The following is an 18,559-nucleotide window of genomic DNA, read 5'->3' on the forward strand; positions in this document are numbered from 1 at the left end:
AAAAGATTTGCCAAGGTGTTGTCCTAACTAGAGGGCATGAGTATGGGGAGAGTTTGGCCAGGCCAGGACTTTGTTCCTTGGTGCATAGGACAATATGGGGCACCTTATAGAGTTGTTTTAAATTATCACAGGCATTGATAAGGTGGGTAGCGGAGGTCAAAACCAGAGCGCACAGATATAGGGTGAGAGGGAAAAGAGTTAAAAGGGTCCTGGGCAACTTTTTCATGCTGGAGGTGATAATTATCTGGAACGAGCTACCAGGGAAAGTGATTGAGGTAGGTACAACAGTGTCATTTAAGAAGCTCGTGCATAGGTATATTTGGGGCTAGGTTTAGTGGGATATGAGCTGAAAATGGCATGTTGGGTGGCCACCGTGGATGGCTTGACTGGTTGGGCTGATTCTGTGCTGTATAGTCAGACTAGAGGAAAGGGTTACTTGGATAGTTGGATAGGGCCTTTCCAGTACTGGCATGTCTCATGGTGTCCAGTAGACAATGAAATGTTGCTTCTGTTTGGGGACTGGAGACATGGTAGCCAACTTACGCCCAACTACTTCCCACCAATGAAAACATTTTTTAAAAACTAGTTGCTTAATCGTCGATCTTAGAAACAAATCCTGTTTGAGATCCAATCCTTGAACTATGGGATATATTACACCCACCTTACATAACAGACTTTAACTTTCTTCGAAAACGCGTCACCCGCTCCCGCAGCACTTATACGGAAACTATCTTAGATTTCGTGATTACCTCTCGAAAATAGAGACCGGTAACCTTTTGACTGCTGGCGACACATAACGTGGGTGTGAGCTTGATTTGTCCGTATCTACATGTGCATCTGTGTGTGGTTGTGCGTCAGTGTGTATGTGTATGCCTCTATGTCTGTGTGTATGCGGGTGTGCAAGAAACTGTTCGTGTGTGCGTGGTAGCGTGGTCAGTGTGTGTGTGTGTGTCTGTCTGTCTGTAGCGATGTGTGTATGTGTGCCGTCTCTATGCGTGTGTCAGGAGGGAGGGAGACAGACACCCGTGTGGCACTATCGGTGAACAATTCTAGCTCTGCCCGTGCGCTTAGCTGTGAAATGAGTTGAAAGTATGAAATGTTCACAAGTGAAGAGACCACTTCAGAGGGAGGGTTTGCTAGAGCAAATAACCCAGTCCAGTGAACAGAAATTGTTCCAGAGCGGAAAGGGAAAGCGGTTCGTGATATAAATACAACAGCGTGGGCTCGCTGTGAGACACAGATTAGCAGCGGCAGGATGAGAGTTTGTTACAAGAACTCTTTATCAATCCCAACAGGTAACGGAATTCCGGCTCGGATTGCCGGGCGGCCCCGATTTATAGACCAACCGGCACCGGATGAAGCCCAAAAAAATCAGGGGCTGCTTGCGAAGGGAGCGAATCTGTGAGGACGGTTCGTGGAACGACGGGACGAGAGCGCATCCACAGCGGGTATGTCCACACTTCTGAACTAACTGTTCCATCTACAGCTTTATACTGTCCGCGATTCTGCACTAACTGTCCGCATCTTTGTACGATTCCACCTCCTGACTTACATTCCGTGGGATCCCTGAAGGTTGGAACTGGCCACAATGGTCTGAACGTGTCCACCTTCTCCGTCAAACCCACTGATAGTAAGATGATAAGACATAGGAGCCGAATGGGCCAATCGAGCCGTTGAGTACGCTCCGTCAAGGCCGATTTACTATCCCTCTCACCGCATTCTTCTGCCTTCTCCCCGTAACCTTTGAGTAATCAACAGCCTATCAACTCTGCTTTAAAAATACCCAATGTCTTGGCCTTCAGAGCCGCTTGTGGCAATGAATTCCACAAATTCACTACCCTTTGGCTGAATAAATTCCTCCTCAACTCCGTTCTAAATGGATTTCCTCTATTCTGAGGCTGTGCCCTCTAGTCCTAGACTCCCCCACTATAGGAGACATCCTCTCCACATCCACTCTATCTTGGCTTTTCAATATTTGATAGATTTCAATGAAATCCCCCTTCATTCTTCTAAACTCCAGAGAGTACAGGTCCAGAGCCATCAAATGCGCCTCATACATTAACCCTTTCATTTTCAGAATAATTTTCCTGAACGTCCTCTGGACCGTCTGCGATGCCAGTACGTCTTTTCTTAGATAAGGGGCCCAAAACTGCTCACAACGCTCCGACTACGATCTGACCAGTGCTTTATAAAGCCTCAACATTTCATTCCTTGCTCTTGTATTCTAGTCCTCTTGAAATGAAGGCTAACATTAAGTAAATGTTGCTTGCTGTCCAAGAGCAGATTCTGAGAACCAAACTAAGGAAGCTCACTGACAGTCAAAAACTTTCCTGCCTGCAAGGTATTTGATGTTCTTTCAAGGCTTTTCACCCATCATGCTGGGTGGTATTAAGTATTTTGGCCTGATAGATGGGCTTTCCCTGAACCAGGGGCAGTTCTGGGATTAGTAATGTTTTAGACATTTTGACTCTGTCTTAAACACGTTGAGTAGGATGAATGAAGCAGAAAGGTACAGGTGTTTTTGCGAAGCTGGCACCTACCTGCTCAAGAGTTAACAACCTAAATCACCTCATTGTATGATACAGCACAGAAAGTGACCTTTTGACCTAACTGGTCTACGTTGATCAAGATTCCCAACAAAACTATTCCCATTTACCTACATTTGGCCATATGCTTCTAAACCTTCCCTATGCAGTTACTCCTTGAAGTATGTTTTAAATGTCGTTAATGTACCTCTCTCGCCACTTCCTTTGGCAGCTCATTCAGTATACTGACCACCCTTTGAGTGAAAAGGTTGCCCCTCAGATCTCTATTAATTTTTTTCCTTCTTGTCTTAAACCTGTGCCCTCTAGTTCTCGATTCGCCAACTCTGAGTAAAAGACAGTGCGTATTCGCCACCTATACCCTTCATGGTTTTATACAGCTCTATAAAATCACCCATCATTGTCCTGCCAATGTAAAAAGTACCAAATTGTTCAACCTCTCTCCATTATTTAATCCATCAATCTATGTTGAAAAGTTGTTAGTTTGTCCTGCCCAAAATAGGAACTAAGTTCACCAGTTAAGAGTGAGCCCAGAGCAAGGAGCTTCATGGGCCTGACCCTGAACTTGTTCCGACTCAGAGAGGAACATCTGCCTCACTGTCCTGACCACCTTTAAATGTGTGCACGTGAATATAGAGCCAGGCCGGGATTTGAATGAGATTTCCCTGCCACACGGAGCAGATATTGACACAAAAACGGCCACTGGAAGGAGTCTGCAAACCATGTGGAAGCAGGAGTCTGCATCCTGGGAACTATGCCCTCCTCCCAGACAGCAGGGAGGGAGGCAGTGAGGCTGTTTATTATTCTGTCTTAGAACCTTCCTACCTCCAGAGCGCTCAGGGATAGATTTAGTGCGCACTAGCTGCCTGTCCCATCTAGTTAAATCACAAGGAAAACATGTTATTGTTTTGCAATTGTGTACAGATCACGCGCCCGCTGAAAAGATTTAGTTTATCGTGTCCAGCACAGCATCGCGGTCCGACGGCCCGATTCCTATGCTCTTCTGTTCCGTGTTCTATGATAATTTTAAAGAATGGTTATTTAGTATTTAACTACCATTTTAATTCCAGGCGTAAGTTTTCTGCAGTTAATGAACCGTGGGACTATAGGTGCAGAAAATTCAATGGACATAATGGGCTGTTGTCAGGAGAGATGTTGAGTGTGAGGGGAGAGAAGTCAACACGGGAGATTCCATAAATTTGGAAGGTTTGGTGTACTTATGGCAATTTGGCTTATAGGTTGTGACAATTCCAAGAAAACACGTAAACTTATACCTGTGAAGCAATCCATGAAATCAGGTGACTTTGGCGCACTAGGAACAGGTCTAGTTTCAGGACGGGACGAAAGAACACATCTGCCACCTACTGGAGCTAGAAGTACTTGCACCTTTCCTGCAAATTGCACTTATTCATGGAGAACAACTCATGTTCGAGATTTTCATCCCTCCTTTCACAAATCATTATTTTTTAATGAAGGATTTTTTTTGTGCATAATGGAACTCGTTCTATTTTAATTACCTGAAACAGACAGCCCTTCTGCACTTTTTCAACACTTGTTCTGCTCGGGACAGGATTCAGCTGTGTGACTTGCTCTTCTGCTTCTGAGTGAAGTTTTCACGTGAAGTTAGTCTTACACACTAGGGGATAAGATCAGTCAGGATGCTGCTCATCATTACTGTGCTAGTCAACAGAGATGATGAGAATACAGTTCCCTCCCAGCTGTGCGCAAATACTGATTGACACTGCTTTAGTTAAAAGCAATACTGTCCAGTTTTATTTACAGTGGTATGTCACACAATTAATAATCTATAATGCCATATAGGTAGCAAAGAGCCTGGTTAATAATTGCTAAAGCCTTTACTTAGAGGTAGCAACAATTCTACAAATTATGAATATGGCTATCATGTAACAATGCAAAATCTTCATAGAACATAGAACAACACAGCACAGGAACAGGATATTCGGCCAATAATGTTGTATTAAATGAAATACAAAATTCAGCTCATGACATCTAAACCCTTCTGCCTACACAATTCCCCTCTCCCTCCATTCTCAGCACACTCATGTTGTTGTTGGAGTGCCATCCAGTGACCGTCAATTCATGGCGACCTTATGGATGGGGTAATTGTCCATAGGGTTTTCATGGAAGTAAATTGCCAGGCCTTTCTTCCGCTGCTGGGACCCGGCCGGATTCGAACTCAGGACCAACCGCCTCAAAGTCCAGTGTTGATGCCACTACACCACTGGCCAGCCCATAGGATATGCTCATGTGCCTCTCCAAAAAAACTTCTATTTTATCTGCTTCCACCACACCTGGCAGCACATTTCGGGCACCCCCAACCTCTGTGTAAAAAAAAACTTGTCCCGCACATCTCCTTTGAACTCACTGTCATCATCCCCCTCCACCCCTTACTTTAAATGTGTGCCCTCTGGTATTAGACATTTCAATCCTGGGAAAAAAAGATACTCTATGTCCCTCATGGGCTTATAAATGTGTATTAGGTCTCTCCCAATGTGTTGGCGCGTGGCCAAGTGGTTAGGGCGTCGGTCTAGTGATCTGAAGGTTGCTAGTTCGAGCCTCAGCTGAGGCAGCGTGTTGTGTCCTTGAGCAAGGCACTTAACCACACATTGCTCTGTGATGACACCAGTGCCAAGCTGTATCGGCCCTAGTTGGACAACATCTGTGGCATGGAGCATGGGCAACTGCCAGTCTTCCATACAACCTTGCCCAGGCCTGCACCCTGGAAACCTTCCAAGGCGCAAATCCATGGTCTAACGAGACTAAGGGATGCCTAATTAATAAAATTAAGGTCTCCCCTCAGCCTCCGCTGCACCAGAGAAGACAACCTAAGTCTGTCCAACTTCTCCTCATTTCTCATGTCCTCTAATCCAGGCAGTGTTCTCTTCCACATCCTCTCCAAAGCCACCACGTCCTTCCTGGAATGGAGCAACCACAATTGAATGCAGCACTCCAGATCCAAACTGACTAAAAATATACTAATAAAATATGTCTAATTAAAAACCCCAGTATTTTCTTCATATATTTTATCCTCCTATCAAACGTCCCTCTGTGTCTTGTAATTTAAAAAAAAAACAGAAAATGCTAGAAGCATTTAACAGGTCAGGCAGCATCTGTGGAGAGAGGCACTTCACTGGAACTGAGCAAGAGAGAAAAAGCAAGCTGGTTTTCAGTAGCAAAAAAGGTGAGGAGGGATAGGTAGAGCAAAGGGGATATCTCTGAAGGATGCTGTCTTTTCCGAAACATGATTTTATTAATTATTTTGAGGATACCAAATGATTTAAAGTGCCAGTCAGAAGCCCGTTATGCTTCTGTGTTAGGTGTTCCTAATATCAGGGCAGTGGATTATGCCCAGCAGGTGAAGCTGTGAATTCAGACAACCCCAGTGTAACAACTGGATAATTTTGTTTCATTTCATAGGGAGCAGGCTTTGCAAAGGGCAGGAGCACAGAATTCTCATTGCTGGAAGTTAAAGAAGCAGTAGCCCAATAAAATAATACCCTCTCTATTCATTTCTAGAAGTCAGAGCATAGCTGTGGAGGGTAGTTAGGAGAATAATGAGGTCAAGACTGCTTCATATTACTTCAAGGATGGAAGAGAGCAGTTCCATAACGCACATCCACAGTAGGTGTAGGCAAGTGTATTGGAGTTTGGATAGAAAGAGTGTAAGAGCCTTTTCTTGTCTGTATTTTCTGATATTTAAACATTTGTCACAGGGGCCAGATGTGTGGAGGGATGGAGATGCTGCAAGAGATAGACGGAAAACGCTGAGGATGGGACCTGCATGGTGCTGGTGCAAATTCTAGACATTCACAGCTGGATTCATGTTTGCATGCAGATGTGGATAAAGTGCCGTCTTTTAGCTAACAGCTGGGTAAATATGGGGTTTTACTTCCTTAAGTGTTTTTCCCCCAGATCGATATCGCAAAGTTATTTTGTGGATAGCAATAATGGCTCAGCTGATCTAGTGCCACTTGCCTTTCTTGAAACTGTTAATCACTTGTGCAAAACATAATTAGCACCTAACAATGTGATTCAAGTGCAACTTGCCAGAAGGTAGGAGGCATACAGCAAGTAGGAAGGCAGAAATGTGGTTGATTGCCATATTCTGTGGAGGAATCAGAGGTCACACATAGCAGCTAAGCAGGAAAATCAAAATTAACCCTAAAAATGTTAACAGACTTTTGGACTATCTGTTGGCGTGTTTGGATTTGTCACGTCCCTATGGACACATATATTAATATATTAATCTATTTGGCAAAATTGGCAAGATCAATATTGTCTGATCACAGGTAGATTCTCGTTGTTCCATGGGCACATGCTCAGTGAAAACAATTACTCACCTATTAGTTACTGATCAAAAACAGAACAAGACAGAGAGACCAACCCCTGTCCCACTTAACCACCTTCATTAGTAATACATGCTTTAACTCATCATTTCCATTCCAGACTGACAGAGCTGTGTGGGGTTCCTGAGAAATGGTTCCACTCAAAACCAGAGCCTCCTTTTGAATGCAAGCCCTTGCTTCCCTTTCCCCCTTTCCTCCTGTTTACACGCATGAAATGACCTGCAATTTCCAGCAAACCATCAGAGCCAAAGACGATCTCAGTCACACAGGTTATCAGTGATTAATCCAATGTGCTGTAACACTTGCTAAAGATATTAACATTCTTGGTACTGTCTCTGTGAAGGTGCATTTCCCATCCTCAAGGCTTTGAACTGGGCAAGACAAAACACTAAAAGCAATAACTCAGGTAAAATGGTTTGTGGCAGCTGATTCTGCGTTAAGCAATATTTATGATGAGATTCCTGACTCTCTTGTGCAATGAGGCTCAGTTCCATTTTGTATTAAATGCACAGTATTCAGAGCACTAAGACAGGTCAATCAGTCAATACTGGGGCTTTTATTCTTTACGCCCTCCATAAACTTCCGTCCTTCTTCCCTTGATCAGCCCTATCAATATATCCTCCTCATCCTTTTTCCCTGAAGTATTTAGCTAATTTTCCTTGACCATTTTGTCTTTTCCAAATCCTACACTCCCAGCCCTCCCTGAGGTAATACCTTTCACTTGTATCTCCTGGATGAATTGGTCTTAATTTTTGAATTCCTTCACTAGCTCCCACACACCTGCTGCCCCACTTTCCCCCATCAATTATTCCCACTGTTTCTTCAGGGATCCTCTCTGTCTCCGGCCTCCAGACTAAACTGATCCCTCTACGATCAGTGACAATGTAGCTTTAATCCTTGTCAATCCAAGATAGAGTCATAGAGAAGTACAGCGCAGAAACAGGTCCTTTGGCCCATCTAGTCCATGCCAAAAAGCATTTAAACTGCCTATGTCCAATGACCTGCACCGGGACCATAGCCCTCCATATTCCTACTATCCATGCACTTACCCAAACTTCTCTTAAATGTTGAAATCAAGTTTGCATGGACCAGTTGTGCGGGTAACTCACTCCATGCTCTGAGTGAAGAAGTTTCCCCTCGTGTTCCCTTAAACTTCTCACCTTTGAACCTTAAGCCATGACCCCCCCCCCCCACTAACCTTGGTGGAAAAAGCCTGCTTGCATTTACCCTCTCTCTATCCTTCATAATTTTGTATACCTCCATCAAAATTTCTCTTAATCTTCTATATTCTAAAAACATAGTCTTAACCGATTCAATCTTTCCTTATAACTCAGGTCCTCCAGACCTGGCAACATCCTTGTAAACTTTCTCTGCACTCTTTCAACCCTGTCTACATCTACAATACTCCAAATTAGGCCTCACCAGCGTCCTATACAACTTCAACATAACATCTCATTTCCTGTCCTCAATACATTATGAAGATCAATGTGCCAAAAGCTTTCTTTATGACCCTATCTATCTGTGACACCACTTTCAACAAATTACGTACCTGTATTCCCAGATCCCTTTGTTCTACCACACTCCTCAGTGCCCTACCATTCACTGTGTAAGACCTACCCTGGATGGTCCCACCAAAGTGCAAAACCTTGCACTTGTCTGCAATAAACACCATCTGCCATTTTCAGCCCATTTTTCCAGCTGATGCAGATCCCTCTGCAAGCCACGATAGCCTTCCTCACTGTCCACTACACCCAAATCTTCGGTGTCATCCACAAATGTGCTGATCCAGTTAACCACATTACCATCTAGATCATTTGTATAGATGACAAACAACAGAGGACCCAGCACCTATCTCTGCGGCACACCGCTAGTCACAGACCTCCAGTAGGAGAGGCCACCATGTACAACCACTCTGGCTTCTCCCACGAAGCCGAGGTCTAATCCAATTTACTACCTCAACCCAAACGCTGAGCGACTGAACCTTCTCAACCAGCCTCCCATGTGGAACCTTGTCAAATGTCTTACTAAAGTCCTCAGAGACGACATCCACTGCCTTGCCTTCATCCACTTTCCTGGTAACTTCCTTGAAAAACTCTTGAAGATTGGTTAGCCACGACCTACCACACACAAAGCCAGGCTGACGTCCTTAATCAGTCCATGTCTATCCAAATGCTTATATATACCTCGATATTTTTAAATGATTTCTTTCTGAACTTGACTCTTCTGAAAATGATGCTTTTAGTGTTTTTTGTTGATTTCGGTAACAAGTGCCAACATTTTTGAGGAAAAGTTATTAACCTGAGACAATAATTTTGTTTTCTCTCCAACAGATGCTGCCTGACCCACTCGGCACTTCCTGCATTTTCTCTTTTATTTCTGATTCAAGTCATCTGCATTTTTTATATTCAAACTCTACTTTTAATGGTTTGTGGATTCCAAGTCCCTACTTCACTGCTCTGTTCAGATACCACAAGACATGAACTAAAGGAAATACCTTTATTAACTCTTCCAACCAAAACACACAGGTGCCTTGTGAATTACATGCCAGTTTTGCAGATTCATTGACGTTGTTTTGAATGTTGCAGCAATCTTCAGTATTATCCTCAAGCACTAAGCGTCATTTGTAGGAGGTGGTATCAATGCCCCAAACCCAAACCTTTTAAATACTTGGTCAAACACCATTTTGCCACTGCCAGTAGTAGATTAGTCCTTCATCCAGATTTCCTGTCTTGGGAATTCATATGCATTGATTTTTAGCTGCTGTGGGATAAAAACTATACATAAGAGGCTATGAGAATGCTATTGCTTCCACCTGATGGATTGGAATACAACAAGCACTGATTAGGTCACACTGAAGTCCTGGGAGCAGTTCTAGCCGCCACGTCCTAAAATGTATGGTCCTCGGAAAGAATGCAAGAGTACATTTATCAGAATAAGATCTGTGCTCCAAATTTCAGCGACATTACCAGCAGAGACTGAACAAACAAAATCCGTGTTCTCTTGAGGGACTATAGGAGTGTCCTGCTGGAGTGACTGGAGCAGGATCCAGCAACGTGGAATACTTACCTGGAGACGTGAATCATGGTGACTGAAGAATCTGTATTCAGATCATAAAGTGGATATTGAATAAAGGCCAGCATTAGGAATGACCCCATTGTTGTTAGATCATCATAAGAAAAAATTCCTTCACTGGAGCTCATTTGGAAAGGATTTCTGAACACAGCTCATCTGGTACCTGACTGACTAATTGCAACTTGGAATATCTCAGGTGAGAGGTTTGAAGGGAACAGCAGAAATCAACATCCCATGAACAAACAATTAAAACCAGAAGCTCCCTTTCTCTTCATACCATCTAATGCAGTTCTCATTACCTCTTCATCGTTGTTATGGAGGTCCAGACTTCCCTAATTCAAAGCTAACCACTATCAAAATATGAGGGTAGAAGAGCAAGACAAGAAGAAGGAGCTTCAAAGTGAATCTAAGGAGAGAGAATTTTGCACAGAGTGGCCCTTGCTTGGAACACACTGCCAGAGGAGGTGGTGGAATCATATACAACCACCGCAGCTAAGAGAAATTTAGATAGACACTCAAGTAGGCAAGGTATAATTATGGTTCCAAGGTGGGAAATGAGATTAGTGTAGGTGGGAAAAAAGTTTGACATGGATGTGATGGGGTGATGGGCCTGTTTCTTTGCTGAGCAAACTCTATATGACCATCAGTATCAAAGTTCAAGGAGGAAAACCAAGCTGCTCACGGCAATTAGACTTCCTGAACCATCTTACGAATCCTCAGAATCCATGGCAGCCAACACTGGCTGGGTCCAGAGAAATCATCAAACATCTTCAGTATGAGAGCAGGATGAAGTGAAGAGGCTTTGCACAGCCACACCAGGCATTGGTCCAATGGACTTCTACCGGTCCACAAGGAGCGGACTTACTGGTACCTGAGTCATTTTACTGACAAATGTGGTCCTGTGCTCAGATACAGTGAATGAAGAAACCAAAGTAAATATTCCTCAGCAGATTTTTGAAAACTCATCGAGAATATTTTAAAACCCCAGACCAGTTTTGCCTGAGAGGAAGGATAACATGTCAGTGACGGTCCATTATTACTTTTGGTACGCGCTGTGACACTTCAAACTCGTACCGTGAGTAATAATGCACAGTGGCTGACACTTCCACCGTAGAACCTTCATCTCTAGGAAAAGCTAGACAGACCGTTGGGACTGTGACTGACAAAGAGTTCCTGCAGACTTTAACTGGTCAACAAACCCTGAACTCTTTGCTGATTTGAGCTAATTTACCTAACAGAACAAATGGAAGGTCAAGGATAAATTTGATTTCAAGTTCACACCTTCTTTGATAAAGGAAAACATCTTCATGAAATACAACACAACAATGTGACAAAAGTTGAGGATTGAATAAATACATTTCCTCTTTGTTCTTAACCATTTATACAATGAATGTTGCACATTATCAAGCTGTGTTTTCTGCTTGGAGAACTATACAAATTATTATTGGACTAATTTATTACAAAGTAATCAGTGTTAATTCCTCACTTTAATACATTTTGTGATTTATTTGTAGAGCTTGTCTAAAATTTTGCAAGCAGATGATTGTTATTATGTTTATTTAATCTGCAAAACATTCTTCACATTTTACCTCTCCTCAGAGTGCCATCTGAGAACATGCTGAAGGGAGATGTTTTAATTAAGTAATGTGGGAAAATCCGAAACAAAACATGGACTCGTATCAAGGCTTGAAGCTGGTGAGGTCGAAAGAAGATTCTGTAAACACCAAATTCATATGTACAGTGGATTCATAGGAGTCTGCACATTGTGCTTCCTACTGCTAAGTTTTTCTCCATAGAAATCTCTTTCAAGTCATAAGATAGCTTTTGCTTTGAGATTCATACCTCTGATATTTCAGGTAACTTTGGAAATCACTGCCTAATCATAAATCCCTGAATCTGTTCCTCCTAAAAATCTCCCGTTCTCACATCCACAGTGATTCAGTTCACCGCTGTTTTAACTGTATCACAAAAGGACTGCAACCACTCCACCTTCACATCACCAACTATGTACTGCTTTACACAGTGTGGATTTGTAACCAAACATTGCCATTTACATTGACAATGAGGAGAAATTGTTCGGGGTTGTAACAGCAAGATCTAAATTTCATAGATTTTTTACAAATACAGAAAGAGTTTGCAACGTTAGGTGTGGAGATCACAGGGATTCAAGGGCAGCGTGGTGAAAGCTGAAGGCCATGCAAGGATAGGAACTGGGATCTGTGGAGGGGACAGATGTGTGTGGGTGCAGGGTCAGTAGTGGGGACAGATGTGTGTGAGTGTAGGGTCAGTAGAGGGGACAGATATGTGTGGGTGTAGGGTCAGTAGAGGGGACAGAAGTGTGTGGGTGTAGGGTCAGACAGAGGGGACAGATGTGTGTGGGTGTAGGGTCAGTAGAGGGACAGATGTGTGTGGGTATAGGGTCAGTAGAGGGGACAGATGTGTGTGGGTGTAGGGTCAGTAGAGGGGACAGAAGTGTGTGGGTGTAGGGTCAGACAGAGGGGACAGATGTGTGTGGGTGTAGGGTCAGTAGAGGGACAGATGTGTGTGGGTATAGGGTCAGTAGAGGGGACAGATGTGTGTGGGTGTAGGGTCAGTAGAGGGGACAGAAGTGTGTGGGTGTAGGGTCAGACAGAGGGGACAGATGTGTGTGGGTGTAGGGTCAGTAGAGGGAACAGATGTGTGTGGGTGTAGGGTCAGTAGAGGGGACAGAAGTGTGTGGGTGTAGGGTCAGACAGAGGGGACAGAAGTGTGTGGGTGTAGGGTCAGTAGAGGGGACAGATGTGTGTGGGTGTAGGGTCAGCAGAGGGGACAGATGTGTGTGGGTATAGGGTCAGCAGAGGGGATAGATGTGTGTGGGTGTAGGGTCAGTAGAGGGAACAGATGTGTGTGAGTGTAGGGTCAGTAGAGGGGACAGATGTGTGTGGGTGTAGGGTCAGTAGAGGGGACAGATGTGTGTGGGTGTAGGGTCAGTAGTGGGGACAGATGTGTGTGGGTGTAGGGTCAGTAGAGGGGACAGATGTGTGTGAGTGTAGGGTCAGTAGTGGGGACAGATGTGTGTGGGTGTAGAGTCAGCAGAGGGGATAGATGTGTGTGGGTATAAGATCAGGCAGAGGGGACAGATGTGTGTGAGTATAGGGTCAGGCAGAGAGACAGATGTGTGTGGGTGTAGGGTCAGTAGAGGAGACAGATATGTGTGGGTGTAGGGTCAGTAGAGGGGACAGAAGTGTGTGGGTGTAGGGTCAGTAGAGGGGACAGATGTGTGTGGGTGCATGGTCAGGCAGAGGGGACAGATGTGTGTGGGTGTAGAGTCAGTAGAGGGGACAGATGTGTGTGGGTGTAGGGTCAGTAGCGGGGACAGAAGTGTGTGGGTGTAGGGTCAGACAGGGGACAGATGTGTGTGAGTGTAGGGTCAGACATGGGACAGATGTGTGTGGGTGTAGGGTCAGTAGAGGGACAGATGTGTGTGAGTGTAGGGTCAGTAGCGGGGACAGAAGTGTGTGGGTGTAGGGTCAGACAGGGGACAGATGTGTGTGAGTGTAGGGTCAGACAGGGGACAGATGTGTGTGGCTGTAGGGTCAGTAGAGGGACAGATGTGTGTGAGTGTAGGGTCAGTAGAGGGGGCAGATGTGTGTGGGTGTGGGGTCAAACAGAGGGACAGATGTGTGTCGGTGTAGGGTCAGACAGAGGGAACAGATGTGTGTGGGAGTAGGGTCAGTAGAGGGGACAGATGTGTGTGGGTGTAGGGTCAGTAGAGGGACAGATGTGTCTGGGTGTAGGGTCAGTATAGGAGACAGATGTGTGTGGGTGTAGGATCAGTAGAGGTGACAGATGTGTGTGGGTGTAGGGTCAGTAGAGGGGACAGATGTGTGTAGGTGTAGGGTCAGTAGAGGGGACAGATAGTGTGGGTGTAGGGTCAGGTTGAGGGGACAGATGTGTGTGGGTATAGAGTCAGTAGAGGGGACAGATGTGTGTAGGTGTAGGGTCAGTAGAGGGGACAGATAGTGTGGGTGTAGGGTCAGTAGAGGGGACAGATGTGTGTGGGTATAGGGTCAGGCTGAGGGGACAGATGTGTGTGGGTGTAGGGTCAGTAGTGGGGACAGATGTGTGTGGGTGTAGGGTCAGGCTGAGGGGACAGATGTGTGTGGGTATAGGGTCAGGCTGAGGGGATAGATGTGTGTGGGTGTAGGGTCAGTAGTGGGGACAGATGTGTGTGGGTGTAGGGTCAGGCTGAGGGGACAGATGTGTGTGGGTATAGGGTCAGGCTGAGGGGACAGATGTGTGTGGGTGTAGGGTCAGTAGTGGGGACAGATGTGTGTGGGTATAGGGTCAGTAGAGGGGACAGATGTGTGTGGGTATAGGGTCAGTAGAGGGGACAGATGTGTGTGAGTGTAGGGTCAGTAGAGGGGACAGATGTGTGTAGGTGTAGGGTCAGTAGAGGGGACAGATAGTGTGGGTGTAGGGTCAGTAGAGGGGACAGATGTGTGTGGGTGTAGGGTCAGTAGAGGGGACAGACGTGTGTGGGTGTAGGGTCAGTAGAGGGGACAGATAGTGTGGGTGTAGTGTCAGTAGAGGCGACAGATGTGTGTGGGTATAGGGTCAGGCTGAGGGGACAGATGTGTGTGGGTGTAGGGTCAGTAGAGGGGACAGATGTGTGTGGGTGTAGGGTCAGACAGAGGGACAGATGTGTGTGGGTGTGGGGTCAGACAGAGGGACAGATGTGTGTGGGTGTAGGGTCAGTAGAGGGGACAGATGTGTGTGGGTGTAGGGTCAGGCTGAGGGGACAGATGTGTGTGGGTGTAGGGTCAGGCCGAGGGGACAGATGTGTGTGGGTATAGGGTCAGGCTGAGGGGACAGATGTATGTGGGTGTAGGGTCAGGCTGAGGGGACAGATGTGTGTGGGTATAGGGTCAGTAGAGGGGACAGATGTGTGTGGGTGTAGGGTCAGTAGAGGGGACAGAAGTGTGTGGGTGTAGGGTCAGACAGAGGGGACAGAAGTGTGTGGGTGTAGGGTCAGTAGAGGGGACAGAGTTGTGTGGGTGTAGGGTCAGCAGAGGGGACAGATGTGTGTGGGTATAGGGTCAGCAGAGGGGATAGATGTGTGTGGGTGTAGGGTCAGTAGAGGGGACAGATGTGTGTGAGTGTAGGGTCAGTAGAGGGGACAGATGTGTGTAGGTGTAGGGTCAGTATAGGGGACAGATGTGTGTGGGTGTAGGGTCAGTAGAGGGGACAGATGTGTGTGAGTGTAGGGTCAGTAGTGGGGACAGATGTGTGTGGGTGTAGAGTCAGCAGAGCGGATAGATGTGTGTGTGGGTATAAGATCAGGCAGAGGGGACAGATGTGTGTGAGTATAGGGTCAGGCAGAGAGACAGATGTGTGTGGGTGTAGGGTCAGTAGAGGAGACAGATATGTGTGGGTGTAGGGTCAGTAGAGGGGACAGATGTGTGTGGGTGTAGGGTCAGTAGAGGGGACAGATGTGTGTGGGTGCATGGTCAGGCAGAGGGGACAGATGTGTGTGGGTGTAGAGTCAGTAGAGGGGACAGATGTGTGTGGATGTAGGGTCAGTAGCGGGGACAGAAGTGTGTGGGTGTAGGGTCAGACAGGGGACAGATGTGTGTGAGTTTAGGGTCAGACATGGGACAGATGTGTGTGGGTGTAGGGTCAGTAGAGGGACAGATGTGTGTGAGTGTAGGGTCAGTAGCGGGGACAGAAGTGTGTGGGTGTAGGGTCAGACAGGGGACAGATGTGTGTGAGTGTAGGGTCAGACAGGGGACAGATGTGTGTGGCTGTAGGGTCAGTAGAGGGACAGATGTGTGTGAGTGTAGGGTCAGTAGAGGGGGCAGATGTGTGTGGGTGTGGGGTCAAACAGAGGGACAGATGTGTGTGGGTGTAGGGTCAGACAGAGGGAACAGATGTGTGTGGGAGTAGGGTCAGTAGAGGGGACAGATGTGTGTGGGTGTAGGGTCAGTAGAGGGACAGATGTGTGTGGGTGTAGGGTCAGTATAGGAGACAGATGTGTGTGGGTGTAGGATCAGTAGAGGTGACAGATGTGTGTGGGTGTAGGGTCAGTAGAGGGGACAGATGTGTGTAGGTGTAGGGTCAGTAGAGGGGACAGATAGTGTGGGTGTAGGGTCAGGCTGAGGGGACAGATGTGTGTGGGTATAGGGTCAGTAGAGGGGACAGATGTGTGTAGGTGTAGGGTCAGTAGAGGGGACAGATAGTGTGGGTGTAGGGTCAGTAGAGGGGACAGATGTGTGTGGGTATAGGGTCAGGCTGAGGGGACAGATGTGTGTGGGTGTAGGGTCAGTAGTGGGGACAGATGTGTGTGGGTGTAGGGTCAGGCTGAGGGGACAGATGTGTGTGGGTATAGGGTCAGGCTGAGGGGATAGATGTGTGTAGGTGTAGGGTCAGTAGTGGGGACAGATGTGTGTGGGTGTAGGGTCAGTAGTGGGGACAGATGTGTGTGGGTATAGGGTCAGTAGAGGGGACAGATGTGTGTGGGTATAAGGTCAGTAGAGGGGACAGATGTGTGTGAGTGTAGGGTCAGTAGAGGGGACAGATGTGTGTAGGTGTAGGGTCAGTAGAGGGGACAGATAGTGTGGGTGTAGGGTCAGTAGAGGGGACAGATGTGTGTGGGTGTAGGGTCAGTAGAGGGGACAGACGTGTGTGGGTGTAGGGTCAGTAGAGGGGACAGATAGTGTGGGTGTAGTGTCAGTAGAGGCGACAGATGTGTGTGGGTATAGGGTCAGGCTGAGGGGACAGATGTGTGTGGGTGTAGGGTCAGGCTGAGGGGACAGATGTGTGTGGGTGTAGGGTCAGGCTGAGGGGACAGATGTGTGTGGGTGTAGGGTCAGTAGAGGGGACAGATGTGTGTGGGTGTAGGGTCAGTAGAGGGGACAGATGTGTGTGGGTGTAGGGTCAGTAGAGGGGACAGATGTGTGTGGGTGTAGGGTCAGACAGAGGGGACAGATGTGTGTGGGTGTAGGGTCAGACAGAGGGGACAGAAGTGTGTGGGTGTAGGGTCAGTAGAGGGGACAGATGTGTGTGGGTGTAGGGTCAGCAGAGGGGACAGATGTGTGTGGGTATAGGGTCAGCAGAGGGGATAGATGTGTGTGGGTGTAGGGTCAGTAGAGGGAACAGATGTGTGTGAGTGTAGGGTCAGTAGAGGGGACAGATGTGTGTGGGTGTAGGGTCAGTAGAGGGGACAGATGTGTGTGGGTGTAGGGTCAGTAGTGGGGACAGATGTGTGTGGGTGTAGAGTCAGCAGAGGGGATAGATGTGTGTGGGTATAAGATCAGGCAGAGGGGACAGATGTGTGTGAGTATAGGGTCAGGCAGAGAGACAGATGTGTGTGGGTGTAGGGTCAGTAGAGGAGACAGATATGTGTGGGTGTAGGGTCAGTAGAGGGGACAGAAGTGTGTGGGTGTAGGGTCAGTAGAGGGGACAGATGTGTGTGGGTGCATGGTCAGGCAGAGGGGACAGATGTGTGTGGGTGTAGAGTCAGTAGAGGGGACAGATGTGTGTGGGTGTAGGGTCAGTAGCGGGGACAGAAGTGTGTGGGTGTAGGGTCAGACAGGGGACAGATGTGTGTGAGTGTAGGGTCAGACATGGGACAGATGTGTGTGGGTGTAGGGTCAGTAGAGGGACAGATGTGTGTGAGTGTAGGGTCAGTAGCGGGGACAGAAGTGTGTGGGTGTAGGGTCAGACAGGGGACAGATGTGTGTGAGTGTAGGGTCAGACAGGGGACAGATGTGTGTGGGTGTAGGGTCAGTAGAGGGACAGATGTGTGTGAGTGTAGGGTCAGTAGAGGGGGCAGATGTGTGTGGGTGTGGGGTCAAACAGAGGGACAGATGTGTGTGGGTGTAGGGTCAGACAGAGGGAACAGATGTGTGTGGGAGTAGGGTCAGTAGAGGGGACAGATGTGTGTGGGTGTAGGGTCAGTAGAGGGACAGATGTGTGTGGGTGTAGGGTCAGTATAGGAGACAGATGTGTGTGGGTGTAGGATCAGTAGAGGTGACAGATGTGTGTGGGTGTAGGGTCAGTAGAGGGGACAGATGTGTGTAGGTGTAGGGTCAGTAGAGGGGACAGATAGTGTGGGTGTAGGGTCAGGCTGAGGGGACAGATGTGTGTGGGTATAGGGTCAGTAGAGGGGACAGATGTGTGTAGGTGTAGGGTCAGTAGAGGGGACAGATAGTGTGGGTGTAGGGTCAGTAGAGGGGACAGATGTGTGTGGGTATAGGGTCAGGCTGAGGGGACAGATGTGTGTGGGTGTAGGGTCAGTAGTGGGGACAGATGTGTGTGGGTGTAGGGTCAGGCTGAGGAGACAGATGTGTGTAGGGGTAGGGTCAGTAGAGGGGACAGATAGTGTGGGTATAGGGTCAGGCTGAGGGGACAGATGTGTGTGGGTATAGGGTCAGTAGAGGGGACAGATGTGTGTAGGTGTAGGGTCAGTAGAGGGGACAGATAGTGTGGGTGTAGGGTCAGTAGAGGGGACAGATGTGTGTGGGTGTAGGGTCAGGCTGAGGGGACAGATGTGTGTGGGTGTAGGGTCAGGCTGAGGGGACAGATGTGTGTGGGTAT

The 18,559-nt window shown here is 47.2% G+C and overlaps 1 long non-coding RNA gene across 1 annotated transcript; it reads left to right on the forward strand.

The window, feature by feature from the left end:
- The first annotated feature begins 1,259 nt into the window (after positions 1–1,259).
- On the forward strand, positions 1,260–11,864 carry LOC134359691 (uncharacterized). The gene is made up of 3 exons (XR_010021175.1): positions 1,260–1,448; positions 6,278–6,435; positions 9,241–11,864. It is a non-coding gene; the product is annotated as an uncharacterized LOC134359691 (long non-coding RNA).
- The last annotated feature ends 6,695 nt before the right edge of the window (positions 11,865–18,559 follow it).

This window comes from Mobula hypostoma, chromosome 21 (assembly GCF_963921235.1).
Source record: "Mobula hypostoma chromosome 21, sMobHyp1.1, whole genome shotgun sequence".
In the NCBI taxonomy this organism is placed as follows: domain Eukaryota; kingdom Metazoa; phylum Chordata; class Chondrichthyes; order Myliobatiformes; family Myliobatidae; genus Mobula; species Mobula hypostoma.